The 12,875-nt window shown below is 35.5% G+C and overlaps 1 protein-coding gene across 3 annotated transcripts in view; it reads right to left on the bottom strand.

Annotated features, from left to right (window-relative positions):
• kst (spectrin beta chain, non-erythrocytic 5 kst) overlaps positions 1-12,875 on the bottom strand; it is a 333,164-nt gene that overhangs the window by 311,570 nt on the left and 8,719 nt on the right. Inside the window, exon 1 of one of the 3 annotated variants that reach the window (XM_089085799.1) lies at positions 12,287-12,303. The exons of 1 other annotated variant lie outside the window; for it this stretch is intronic. The gene's annotated coding sequence lies outside the window, so the exon portion shown is untranslated. Of the gene's footprint in view, positions 1-7,789; positions 7,843-12,286; positions 12,304-12,875 lie in introns of those variants that run through there. One more of the 3 variants, XM_089085797.1, reaches the window with a different exon arrangement.

Genomic DNA, 12,875 nt, shown 5'->3' with positions numbered 1-12,875 from the left:
TATTATGTCAAGTATTTCCTCAAGATTCCGAAGAAACAAGGGAACAGCACCACTAGGAGAACGATAAATATTGCCTATGATTAGATCAATACCATTAGATCTAATTTCTATAAATTATGACTTGAAAATACCTTCAAAATTCCTTGATAAATCATCACGCAAGCAATAATGCAAATTGCAAGATATATACATGGCAAGACCTCCTTTAGCGATCTTGCAGCGGTTTATACGTTCCATTTTGTAACCATGGATATCCAATAGCATCTCACTGCCAGAATCCAAAAATGTCTCACATAAACCCACAACAAAAGGCTGTCCATCCGAAACAATGGCCTTTACTATTCTTTGAAAAACTTATTTTTCGGAAAGTTTTTTTAAATTAATTTTGTTCGTTTTTGATTGCAAAAAGTTTCAAGTTTTTAAAAATTCCTTATTTCAAAATCACACTTTTTAAAACATCACATGTTGATCGAAGTATCAAAACTGGCATCAAAGTAACACCATCAAAGTGAGAAAAGTTTACCCCCTTTGAAATGAGCTCCCTTTGAAGTTTATACGACAACCCCTTCTATATGAAGTGCCTCTGGGAAAAAAATTAATGGAGTGTGGGGGGAGACTAGCTGCCCTCTCAATGGCAAGGCTACTTTAAAAATTTTATCGGATAGGCTTGGGAAAAAAGGGTATGTGGGGGGGGGGGCGGTGCTAGTTGCCCTCGGATATCTTTTGACTCTTAAAAAGTGAACTAGAACTTTAAATTTCCAATCAAATGAGCCCTCTCTTAAGTTTATACAAGGATCCCTTTCATAAGAAACCATACACGCCCCCAGGACAACACTTACAACGCCTACCCCCTGGGGGTTGTGTTGACACCGGAGTTTTTTTTATTTAATTTTTAGACAATTTTTAAAAAACTGGCTGTCTCAAATTTTGTAGCGCATGGGTTTGGGGAAAAAAGGGCGTGGGGGGGGTCTAGTTGCCCTTAAATCTCTTGACTCTTAAAAAGTAAACAAGAACTTTCAATTTGCGACCAATTGAACTCTCTATGAAGTTTATATGAGCATCCCTTTATAAGAACCATACCTGTCCATAGGGCATAGCTTAGAACGCCTTCTCCCAGGCCCTGGGGGGCTATATTGACCCCTTAGTTTTTTTTATCCAACCTTTGAACTATTTTTTTTAACAAAATGTCTACCTCAAAATCTTCATAAGATGGGTTAGGAAAAAGAAAGCGTGGGGGGGGGGGAATAGTTGCCTTCGGATCTCTTTTGACTGTTAAAAAGTGAACTCGAACTTTAAGTTTCCAATCAAATGAGCCCTCTCTGAAGTTTATACGAGTATCCCTTTCATAAGAACCATATATACCCCAGGGTATAACTTACAACGCCTGCCCCCGGGCCCTGCGGGGTTGTGTCGTCACCTGAGTTTTTGTTATCTGACTGTTGAACAATTTTTGACTTAATGGCTATCTCAAAATTTTATTGGAATTTATTTGGGGAAACGGGGGCGTGGGGGGGGGGATAGTTGCCCTCCAATCTCTTTTGACTCTCAAAAACTGAACTAGAACTTACAATTTCCAATCAAATTAGTCCCCTCTGAAGTTTTTAAGAGCATCCCTTCAATAAGAACCATATATTCCCCGAGGGCACAACTTAAAATGCTTGCCCTTAGGTCCTGGGGGCTGTGTCTACTCCGGAGTTTTCGTTATATGGTCTTTGAACTATTTAAAAAAAATGGCTAACTCAAAGTTCTTATTGGATGGGTTTGAGGAATAAAGGGCGTGGAGGGGGAGGGCTAGGTGCCCTCCAATCGCTTTTGACTCTTAAAAAGTGAACTACAACTTTCAATTTCCAATCAAAAGAGCCCTCTTTGAAATTAGTAAGAGCATCCCTTCCATGAGACCCATATATGCCCCCAGGGCACAACTTACAACGCCTGCCCCGAGCTCTGAGGGGTTGTGTTGACACCGGAATTTTTGTTTTATGATCTTCGAACTATTTTTAAGAAAATAGCTATCTCAAAATTTTTACCGGATGTATTTGGGACAAAAGGGTTTTGGGGAGAGCTGGTTACCCTCCGATATCTTTTGACGCTTAAAAAGTGAGCTAGAACTTTCAATTTCCAATTAAATAGGCCATATCTGAAGTTTATTAAATAAAAAAAACAAGTTTTTTAAACTGAAAGTAAGTAGCTACATTGAAACTTAAAACGAACAGAAATTATTCCGTATATGAAAGGGGCGGTCCCATCCTCAACGACTCGCTCTTTACGCTAAAGTTTGACTCTGTATCACAACTTTATTTTTTAAAACGATAAAAAGTTTGACTTTCTCACAACTCTATTTTTTTAAACAATAAAAAACTTTAGCGTAAAGAGCGAGGCGTTGAGAAGGGCACAGCCCCTTTCATATACGGAATAATTTCTGTTCGTTTTAAGTTTCAATGTCGCTCCTTACTTTCAGTTTAAAAAACTTGTTTTTTTTATTTAATTTCTGATCGTTTTTTAGTTAATGCAGCTTTCATTTGCATAAAAATTTTACTTTTCTTTTGCTAAATGAATGTCTTTACAAATTAACTTACGTAACTAACTTCTATATTCGTATAATTTTCTTCTGGCAAAAATTCAAAGTTGCAGATTTTTGCAGATATGAGCTTGAAACCTATGTAATAGGGTTTTCTGATACGCTGAATGTGACGTTGTGATTTTCATTAAAATTCTTTCACTTGTAGAGGATGTTTCCCCCTCTTTAAAAAATCGAGTAAATTTCCTCAGGCTTGTAGCCTTTGATGAGTAATACTAAACTTAATAAAATTTATATATTTAGAATCAGCATTATAAGCCCATTCTTTTGATACATTTATTGACATCAAAATTTCGTTTTTAAAAGTTTCGATTACTATTGAGCCGTATCGCTTGTTTTTTTATTGTTTTTTTTTTATTACGTATATGTTATTACGTATATGAGGGGGTTCTCCCCTTAGTCAATACCACGCTCTTTACGTTAAAAGTTAAAAAAAAATTTGATTCACAAACCCCTGAATCACAAAGGCCGTTTAATTAGAATAGATAGCTCTTTTGAAATCACTTAAAAAAACTGTAGCGTAAAGAGCGATTTTTTTACTATGGGGAGAACACCCTCACATACGTTATAATTTCTGTTCGTTTTAAGTTCTAATATTACTTCTTACATTTCAGTTGAAAAAACGTTTTTTTTTTTTTATTTAATTTCTGATCGTTTTTTTAATAATGCTTGGAAATACGACGCCCCCTTCATAGAAAAGTCCCGTACCCCAACGAAACATCCTCCACGGAAATATTCTCCCGAGTAACTCCCTCCTCTAGCCCCCCCTCCCGAAAAATCCTTCCTGAAAATGGGTGTATACTTCCCAATAACCAATAAATCATGCTGGCCAGTCCGGCGCCCCCTTCATGGCGATTTCCCTTCCCCCATGAGAACTTCCTTCATGAACCGATCCTCCAACATAACCCCCGACCCCCCCTTCCCTCCCACTCGCAGAAAAAAAACCTCCTGAAAACTTCTGTATACTTCCGAATAACCAATACTATATGCTAACATTCGGTAAAGTTCATAACTTTTAGCCCTTCCTCTGGGTACTTCGGGGGATTAAGTCATCCCAAAAGACATATTTATCATATTTTCGACCATGCTGAACAAAATGGCTATCTCAAAATTTTGATCGGGTGACTTTGGTAAAAAATAAGCGGGGGAGGGGGCCTAGTTGCCCTCCATTTTATTTGTCACTTAAAAAGGGCACTCGAACTTTTAATTTCCGTTTGAATGAGCCCTATCATGATTTTCTAGGACCACTGGGTCGATACGATCACCCCTGGTAAAAAAAACAACAAAAAACAAACAAACTAATAAACACGCATCCGTGATCTTTCTTCTGGTAAAAAATGCAAAATTCCACATTTTTGTAGATAGGAGCTTGAAATCTCTACAGTAGGGTTCTCTGATACGCTGAATATGATGGTGTGATTTTCATTGAGGTTCTATAAATTTTAGGGGGTATTTCCCCTTTTTTCGAAAATCAGCCAAATTTTCTCATGCGCGTAACTTTTATACTTTTTTTTTGAAAAATTGTTTAAAAAAATAGAGTTGTGAGAAAGTCAAACTTTAGCGTAAAGAGCGAGGCGTTCAGGAGGGGACAGCCCCTTTCATATTCGGAATATTTTCTGTTCGTTTTAAGTTTTAATGTCGCTCCTTACTTTCAGTTAAAAAAACTTTTTTTTTATTTAATTTTTGAATGTTTTTGAATTAATGCAGGTTTTGATTTTGGCTCCCGGTACATGAATAAAATTTGAATATCAATTTTACTTTTATTTGATTAAATGGCTTTCTCGAAACCTGTTTATTTTTATTTACGAATGTTTTTTTTAATAATAAATATACGTAACTTACGAATTAACTTGCGTAACAAACTTCTATATTCATATATTTTTGAGGAGGGCACAGCCCCTTTCATATACGGAATAATTTCTGTTCGTTTTAAGTTTCAATGTCGCTCCTTACTTTCAGTTTAAAAAACTTGTTTTTTTTATTTAATTTCTGATCGTTTTTTAGTTAATGCAGCTTTCATTTGCATAAAAATTTTACTTTTCTTTTGCTAAATGAATGTCTTTACAAATTAACTTACGTAACTAACTTCTATATTCGTATAATTTTCTTCTGGCAAAAATTCAAAGTTGCAGATTTTTGCAGATATGAGCTTGAAACCTATGTAATAGGGTTTTCTGATACGCTGAATGTGACGTTGTGATTTTCATTAAAATTCTTTCACTTGTAGAGGATGTTTCCCCCTCTTTAAAAAATCGAGTAAATTTCCTCAGGCTTGTAGCCTTTGATGAGTAATACTAAACTTAATAAAATTTATATATTTAGAATCAGCATTATAAACACATTCTTTTGATACATTTATTGACATCAAAATTTCGTTTTTAAAAGTTTCAATTACTATTGAGCCGTATCGCTTGTTTTTTTATTGTTTTTTTTATTACGTATATGTTATTACGTATTTGATGGGGTTCTCCCTTTAGTCAATACCACGCTCTTTACGTTAAAAGTTAAAAAGAAATTTGATTCACAAACCCCTGAATCACAAAGGCCGTTTAATTAGAATAAATAGCTCTTTTGAAAGCACTAAAAAAAACTGTAGCGTAAAGAGCGAGGTATTGACTTTGGGGAGAACCTCACATACGTTATAATTTCTGTTCGTTTTAAGTTCTAATATTACTTCTTACATTTCATTTGAAAAAACTTGGTTTTTTTTTTATTTAATTTCTGATAGTTTTTTAAATAATGCTTGGAAATCCGGCACCCCCTTCATAGAAATTTCCCTTGCCCCACAGAAACATCCTCCACGGAAAGATTCTCCAGAGTCACTCCCTCCTCTAGCCCCCCCTCCAGAAAATTCCTTCCTGACCATGGTTGTATACTTCCCAATACCCAATAAATCATGCTGGCAAGTCCGGCGCCCCCTTCATGGCGATTTCCCTTCCCCCATGAGAACTTCCTTCATGAACAGATCCTCCAACATAACCCCCGACCCCCCCATCCCTCCCACTAGCATAAAAAAAACCTCCTTAAAACTTCTGTATACTTAAGAATAACCAATACTATATGTTAACATTGGGTAAAGTTCATATCTTTTAGCCCTCCCTCTGGGTACTTCGGGGTATTAAGTCATCCCAAAATACATATTTATCATATTTTCGACCATGCTGAACAAAATGGCTATCTCAAAATTTTGATCGGGTGACTTTGGTAAAAAAATAAGCGGGGGAGGGGGCCTAGTTGCCCTCCATTTTTTTTGGTCACTTAAAAAGGGCACTAGAACTTTTAATTTCCGTTCCAATGAGCCCTCCCACGATATTCTAGGACCACTGGGTCGATACGATCACCCCTGGGAAAAAAAAAAAAACAAAAAAACAAGCAAACAAACAAACAAATAAACACGCATCCGTGATCTTTGTTCTGGCAAAAAATATATAATTCCACATTTTTGCAGATAGGAGCTTGAAACCTTTACAGTAGGGTTCTCTGATACGCTGAACAGATTCAGCGTATCTGATGGTGTGATTTTCATTAAGGTTCTATAACTTTTAGGGGGTCTTTCCCCCTTTTTTTGAAAATCAGCCAAATTTTATCAATAACTTTTGATGGGTAGCTCTAAACTTGATGAAAGTTATGTATTTGAAATCAGCATTGAAATCTGATTCTTTTGATATATCTATTGGTATCAAAAACCTGTTTTCTAGAGTTTCGGTTACCATTGAGCCGGGTCGCTCCTTACTTACAGTTCGTTACCACGAACTGTTTGATACGAGCATTTCTTCCATAAGAACCATATATCCCCCCAGGGCATGACTTATAACCTTTGCCCTGAAGACTGTGCGGGGAGTGTCCTGCTGAAACATATAATTTCCAGAACTTTTAACTACGTTGAACAAAATGGCTGTATCAAAATTTTGATTAGATGTGTTTGGGGAAAGGATGGGCGTGGAAGGGGTGTTAGTTGCCTTCCAATCACTTTCGACTATTAAAAAGTGAACTAGCTATTTAAATTTCCAATCAAATGAGCCCTTTCTGAAGTTTCTACGACAACACTTACTACAAAAACCTTATATACCCCCAGGGCAAAACTTACAACCCTTACCCTGAGGGGTGGGGGGGTGCTATCCTCAAAGACCTAATTTCCTGAATTTTTACCTACAAAATAGCTATATCATAATTTTGATTGGATGTGTTTCGGGAAAGGTGGGCGCGAGAGGGGGGTTGGTTGCCTTCCAATCACTTTTGACAATTAAAAAGGGCACTAGCTCTTTCAATTTCCAATCGAAAGAGTCCCTTTTGAAGTTTTTACGACAAAGCTTTGTATAAAAAGCTTATATGCCCTCAGGGCATAACTTACAACGCTTGCCCTGAGGTCTGTGGGGGAGTGTCCTCCTCAAAAACATAATTTCTATCTGTACATCAACTACGCTGAACAAAATGGCTATCTCAAAATTTCGATTGGATGTGTCTGGGGAATTGGTGGGCGTGGAAGAGGTGTTAGTTGCCTTCCAATCACTTTTGATTCTTTTAAAGGGCACTAGAACTCTCGATTTCCAATTGAATGAGCCCCCTTTGAAGTATCTACGACGACCCCTTCCATATGAAGTGCCTCTGGGAAAAAAAATAATAAAATATGGAGCCGTATGGCTTTTACTATAGGCAACGCTGCCACTGATAGTATTTGTTATTGGGAAGCATATATATATTTTTCGGGGGGGGGGGGGGGGAATTCTATTGGGAGAATCATTCGGGAGGGAAATTTTCGGGGGCGAGGATGGAACTGACTGTTGGGAACTTGGCGGGGGGTACTTTACTTTGAATGAAATTTTCACGGAGGAGTAGCCCGTGCGGAGGGGGGGGCATATTTCATGGAGACTGAGCCATATTTACCTGCATTATTTGAAAAACGAACAGAAATGAATTTTAAAAAAAACATGTTTTTTTGAACTGAAAGTAAGGAGTAACATTAAAACTCAAAACGAACAGAAATTATTCCGTACATGAAGTATTGCCCCTTCCTTGATACCTTGCTCTTTGCGCTAAAGTTTGACTGTTTGTCCCAATTTTTAAGAACGGCTACTGAAACACAGGGGCTGTTTGATTAGAATAGGAATCTGTTTTAAAAGTGCTAACAGTTTTGTAGAGTATGGTACAACATAGGTGGAATATGTTCGCTTCTAATAATTCTTCTTTAAGAAAAACGAAAAAAAAAAATACCTTTTAAGGTTTTGAAAGGAATCTAAAATATGCTCCAGATAAGCTAATTGTAACTATAAAACTGTATTTTCAAGTCAATATCCAATAGAATATATCATAGATTACCTTATCTCTCGACGAAAATATAAACGTCAGAAATTATTTCAAAGATAAGAACTAATCCTTGATTTTGAAACTATATATCCCCATAAATTTTTCAAACAAGAGAAAGTTAAACACATAAAGGAAAAAAAATAACACAAATGTTGGTTCCTCAGAAAATGCTCCACGATGGAATAATGCTTCCAAATCCTAACAAGCCGAGATTAATTCTACATTTTTAGTTAATAGGGCTAAAAATAAACGTTCATTGGGACCAAGTAAGATTTTGGACCGACAGAAAAACCTACCCCGCAACACAAAATTCAAGCTACATTGGACCAGCAAAATACATAGCCCATGTAAAAGCAGCCTAAGAAAATCGACCAACAAAACTACGCGGAAATCTCAATGGAGACTTTTTAATGCAAGAAAACTCAAAAGATAAAAATCAAATCTATTCAAGATTCGACTAGGCAAAACCCAAATTTATTGCCTTTAGTACAGACGAAACTTGACTCACAAAAAAGTTCATCATTTAAATTAATTAAATAAAAAAACAAGTTTTTTCAACAGAAAGTAAGGTAAAAAAATAAAAAAAACAGAAATTATTCTATATATGAGGGAGGGGGGGGGGGAGGCTGCCCTGTTCTCAATCTCTCTCTTTCCAGGCTAATTTTTAAGTACCTTAAAAAGGCTTCTTGTTCTAATTGACTGGCCCTTGTGTTTCAGGAGTTGTTCTTAAAGAACTTGGACAAAAATTCAAACTTCGGAAATCAAGTTAAGAACATGAATATTGACATGAGACAGCTCCAACATGTATATACTGTACGGTTAACCTATAACCTATTCATGGCTTTATTTAAGGTCAGTGTTACCCGATGTCTGGTATAAGATAGTCCAGGAACAAAATGGAAACAAACCAAAGATATATTTCTAACAAAAAATGCCAAAAGCCCAATTTTTCAACAAAAAACTTGGTACGAAAAATATGCTCATTTGAAGAATTTAATGCGCAACCACGTCATTAAGTACCCAAATGCCACAATTGCAGCCTATGTGGCAAAACTGCTTAAGATTCTTTCAAAATTCCGATTCTCAGTAAGTAGTAACTGTCATATCCAATTTGATGGCCCTCCAACAGCCTTGGCAATGAACTCCCTGCATGCCTTCAATTGCCCTCAGAGGGCAATGTTTTTCTTCTATTTTGCCTTCTGAATTGTGGTCCCCTTAAATTAAGAGCTAAGGGGTATAATTTTCAAGTCAGTCATGGAAAACATTTTTTGGGGGAAAAGGTAGGGGGTGCTGCAGAGCATTTTTGTACATTGGGTTCCTTTCGTCTCAACAACTCACAAATGTAAGCTTCAAATTATCCTGGGTCAACAATTTTTTACTCCATTTCTGGGCCCCTTGCCTTGCAAGATGTTTTGACTTTTGACTAAAAACCCAAAATTACAATAAATTGTTTGTTTTTTTCACAGAATTTAGAAAGGCATAGATCTTTCCTGTATGTACCCTAATCTTTGCAGCCATAAAAAATAAGTAAAGGGTAGAGAATTCAGCTAAAAAAAACACCTTCCTGAGATATGTCTTAGACCTTGGTTTATTCCTGAAAGTTGTTTTCACCTAACTCAACTTCTTTCTAAGATAATGTGAACCCCTTCACCTAAAACTTCACTGCGTGTACTTAGTACTTTTCAGAATTTTTAGGATTTTTTTTAATCATGCCTCTATCCTTAAGTTTTTTTTTTGCCTAAAAGAGCATTCAGCCTGACATTAATGACTTTAAAAACTGGCTAAGGAATATCCTAGTTTAACAACTATATAAGTAGATCTGGAACAACTACATAACTGGAACAGATAATTTACTATTGTCAAACTCAGCTGTTATGGAATTTATTATTTTTTTTAATGTTGCTTAGCTATAGTAATCAGAACTTGAGCACATCCCTTGATGGGTCTTTTCATGCTCTTTTAAAACATACTAAATGCTTGCTTCACAAATTTTAGTTTGATTCCTTAAAGGAACCCTTAAAGTGGCATATTATTCCTTATTATTTACTGGTTGAATGGTTACCAAAAATTACAAAAGCTGCTTTAGAACAATAACAAATACTTACTTATATCATTAATAACAGAACATTAGTCAACTTAATCCCCCCTACCCCTGATGGATAGACATCATCTTACAATAAAAATTCACACTATTTTTGAGAATAATGCAACTCTTCCTGTTCATTTATTAGTGTTCCCTGTACAAAGATAAAGAAGAAAACACTCACACTATTTGAAAATACATTTGGATATATATAGCAGACAGTAAATTCCCCCATCAGAGGGTGGGGATAAAGCAAATCAGTATATGGCAACAGTCTAAGAGGGTAGCTCTTCTGAAGAAAATACTGTGGTAAAAAAGGAATAGCACTGTCCTATACTCCAATTGACACTCCTTTGGAATATAATATACATTATTGTTACAGTACCCTCTCCCTTCTCCCCTGATGGTTGCATACACAGCCATATGCTACATATAATACAGAAGAAAACACTACTTATTATATGAATACTTTATAACATGCTACATGCTTCTTTTAATCAGATTTTCATATTTCCTCTTATTTCAACAATTTACATTCTTTAACTATTTCTAAATAACACATTCATCCATCTGATCTGAAATTTTTTGCAACGAAACAACAGTAATGTCAAGTTAAAAAATACAAAAACCTGGTAACAAAGTTACATAAAGCAACAAAAAACATTTGATTCAGGGCTATATCAGGGAGGATGCATTGTCAGAGTAGCAAATATTGTATTCTGAAACAGCATCAACTGGGGAATCCATTCGTACTACTCTTTGTTTATTAGCCTATAGTACTTCTTTCAGAAGAGTCACACTTCTAAATTGTTATCCATTTAGAAATGAGGTGAATATGTATTTACAATTGCTCAAAGGTAATTTTCAGATTTTCTAGAAATCATTACGGTATCAGGAATAATATGCCCATTCAAGGAACCAAAATGAAATTTACAAGGACAGCAGTTAGTATATTTGAAAACATGTGCTATAAGTGTAGTCTAGGAAGGTAAATTTGAGCTGGAAATTCATTTCTGGAAGTTCTGTATATGCAGTAGAGAGTACTTCCATCCCCCCCCCCCAGGAAAAAAATATAGACCCCACCCAAGCAGCAATATGCAATGTAAATAAATATCTTTGGCAACATCCTAGATTGACAGCTCTTCTGAAGGAAATACTATAATAAAAAAAAAAGTATAAATCATTTGATCTATCAATTGAAATTCTTCCCAAATATATAAGTTACGACTCAAAAAATACCTACCCACCCCAAAATGGTCCCCCATATGGTTCTATGTTAGAGACAAAATGGAAAGCAGAGACTAAAACTATAAAACTATCACTTTATAATATACACTATGTTTCTACTAATGAAGTTATGATGTTTCCTTCCTTCTTATCCATGTTTTTAAAATAATATATTTGTCAAACTGATCTTGATTTATTTTTTTTTCTTTTGCAATCACATAATGCTTCTTGGTGGGGCAAGAATGTAACAACCTATTAACAAGGAAATAAAAGGAATGCAAGATAAAAAAAAAATAGAGAAAAATGGGTTTAATGAGTAAAAAATCAGGACTTTAGAGACATTTTTGGCACAAAAAGAGAATTTTAGGGACCTTCTTGATACCAAAAATGAGACCAATGGGGATCTGTTACAGCTTTTGTTTACCATATAAATTCATTTCTGGAAGTTCTGTATATGCAGTAGAGAGTACTTCCATCCCAGCCCCCCCCCCAGGGAAAAAATATAGACTCCACCCATGCAGCAATATGCAATGTAAATAAATATCTTTGGCAACATCCTAGATTGACAGCTCTTCTGAAGGAAATACTAAAATAAAAAAATATATCATCATTTGATTTATCAATTGAAATTCTTCCCAAATATATAAGTTACAACTCAAAAAATACCCACCCACCCCACAATGGTCCCCCATATGGTTTTATGTTAGAGACAAAATGAAAAGCAGAGACTAAAACTATAAAATTATCACTTTATAATATACACTATGTTTCTACTAATGAAGTTATGATGTTTCCTTCCTTCTTATCCATGTTTTTAAAATAATATATTTGTCAAACTGATCTTTTTTTTTTTTTCTTTTTTTTTGCAATCACATAATGCTTCTTGGTGGGTCAAGAATGTAACAACCTATTAACAAGGAAATAAAAGGAATGCAAGATGAAAAAAAATAGAGAAAAATGGGTTTAATGAGTAAAAAATCAGGACTTTAGAGACATTTTTGGCAAAAAAAGGGAATTTTAGGGACCTTCTTGATACCAAAAATGAGACCAATGGGGATCTGTTGCAGCTTTTGTTTACCATATAAATGACTAACCAGAAACCATACTCAATGTTCACACTGATCTCTCCAAAATTTGAAAACATGACAACTAGCAACAATTACCCATGGCATCATCGTCTTCTGGAAAGACAAGATGATCTGGCTGCTTGGCTTTCAATTTGGATCTTCTGATGTTTCTTTCTTTGGTACTTCTGTATTAGCACACTCAAGAAGTGAAGTTAGGTTAATCCTAAAGAAATATACCAAAATACAATGAACATATAATACTTTAATTTATGTAGCAATTTAATTTGGGCTATATATTTGTACATTAGAGGGGGGGGGGGCAAAGTAATCTAGACTATCCTTTCCCCCCCCCCCCTAATGTGCAAATATATAGCCCAATTTATACAAGTCTAATGCATTCTGTCATCCATCATTTGTCTATGGGGCTATAAAACCAGTTTTCTTAGATCTTACATTCAGCAAACTTCTCAAGCATGTAGTGGCAAATACAGAAGTACCCTTTTCTCTTCTTAATTTTCAACTATGAAGGTACAAAACTTGGAAAAATACACAAGTAACTGCTTTGCTTAATTACCAGAAAATCATTGTCAGAAATACCTTTACATTTTGAGACCAC

The sequence above is a fragment of the Artemia sp. Qi Xiang Cuo genome, chromosome 3, assembly GCF_049724085.1.
Source record: "Artemia sp. Qi Xiang Cuo chromosome 3, ASM4972408v1, whole genome shotgun sequence".
In the NCBI taxonomy this organism is placed as follows: Eukaryota; Metazoa; Arthropoda; class Branchiopoda; order Anostraca; family Artemiidae; genus Artemia; species Artemia sp. Qi Xiang Cuo.
Note: the sequence above shows the minus strand (reverse complement) of the source record. Positions and strands in the feature narration are given on the sequence as shown.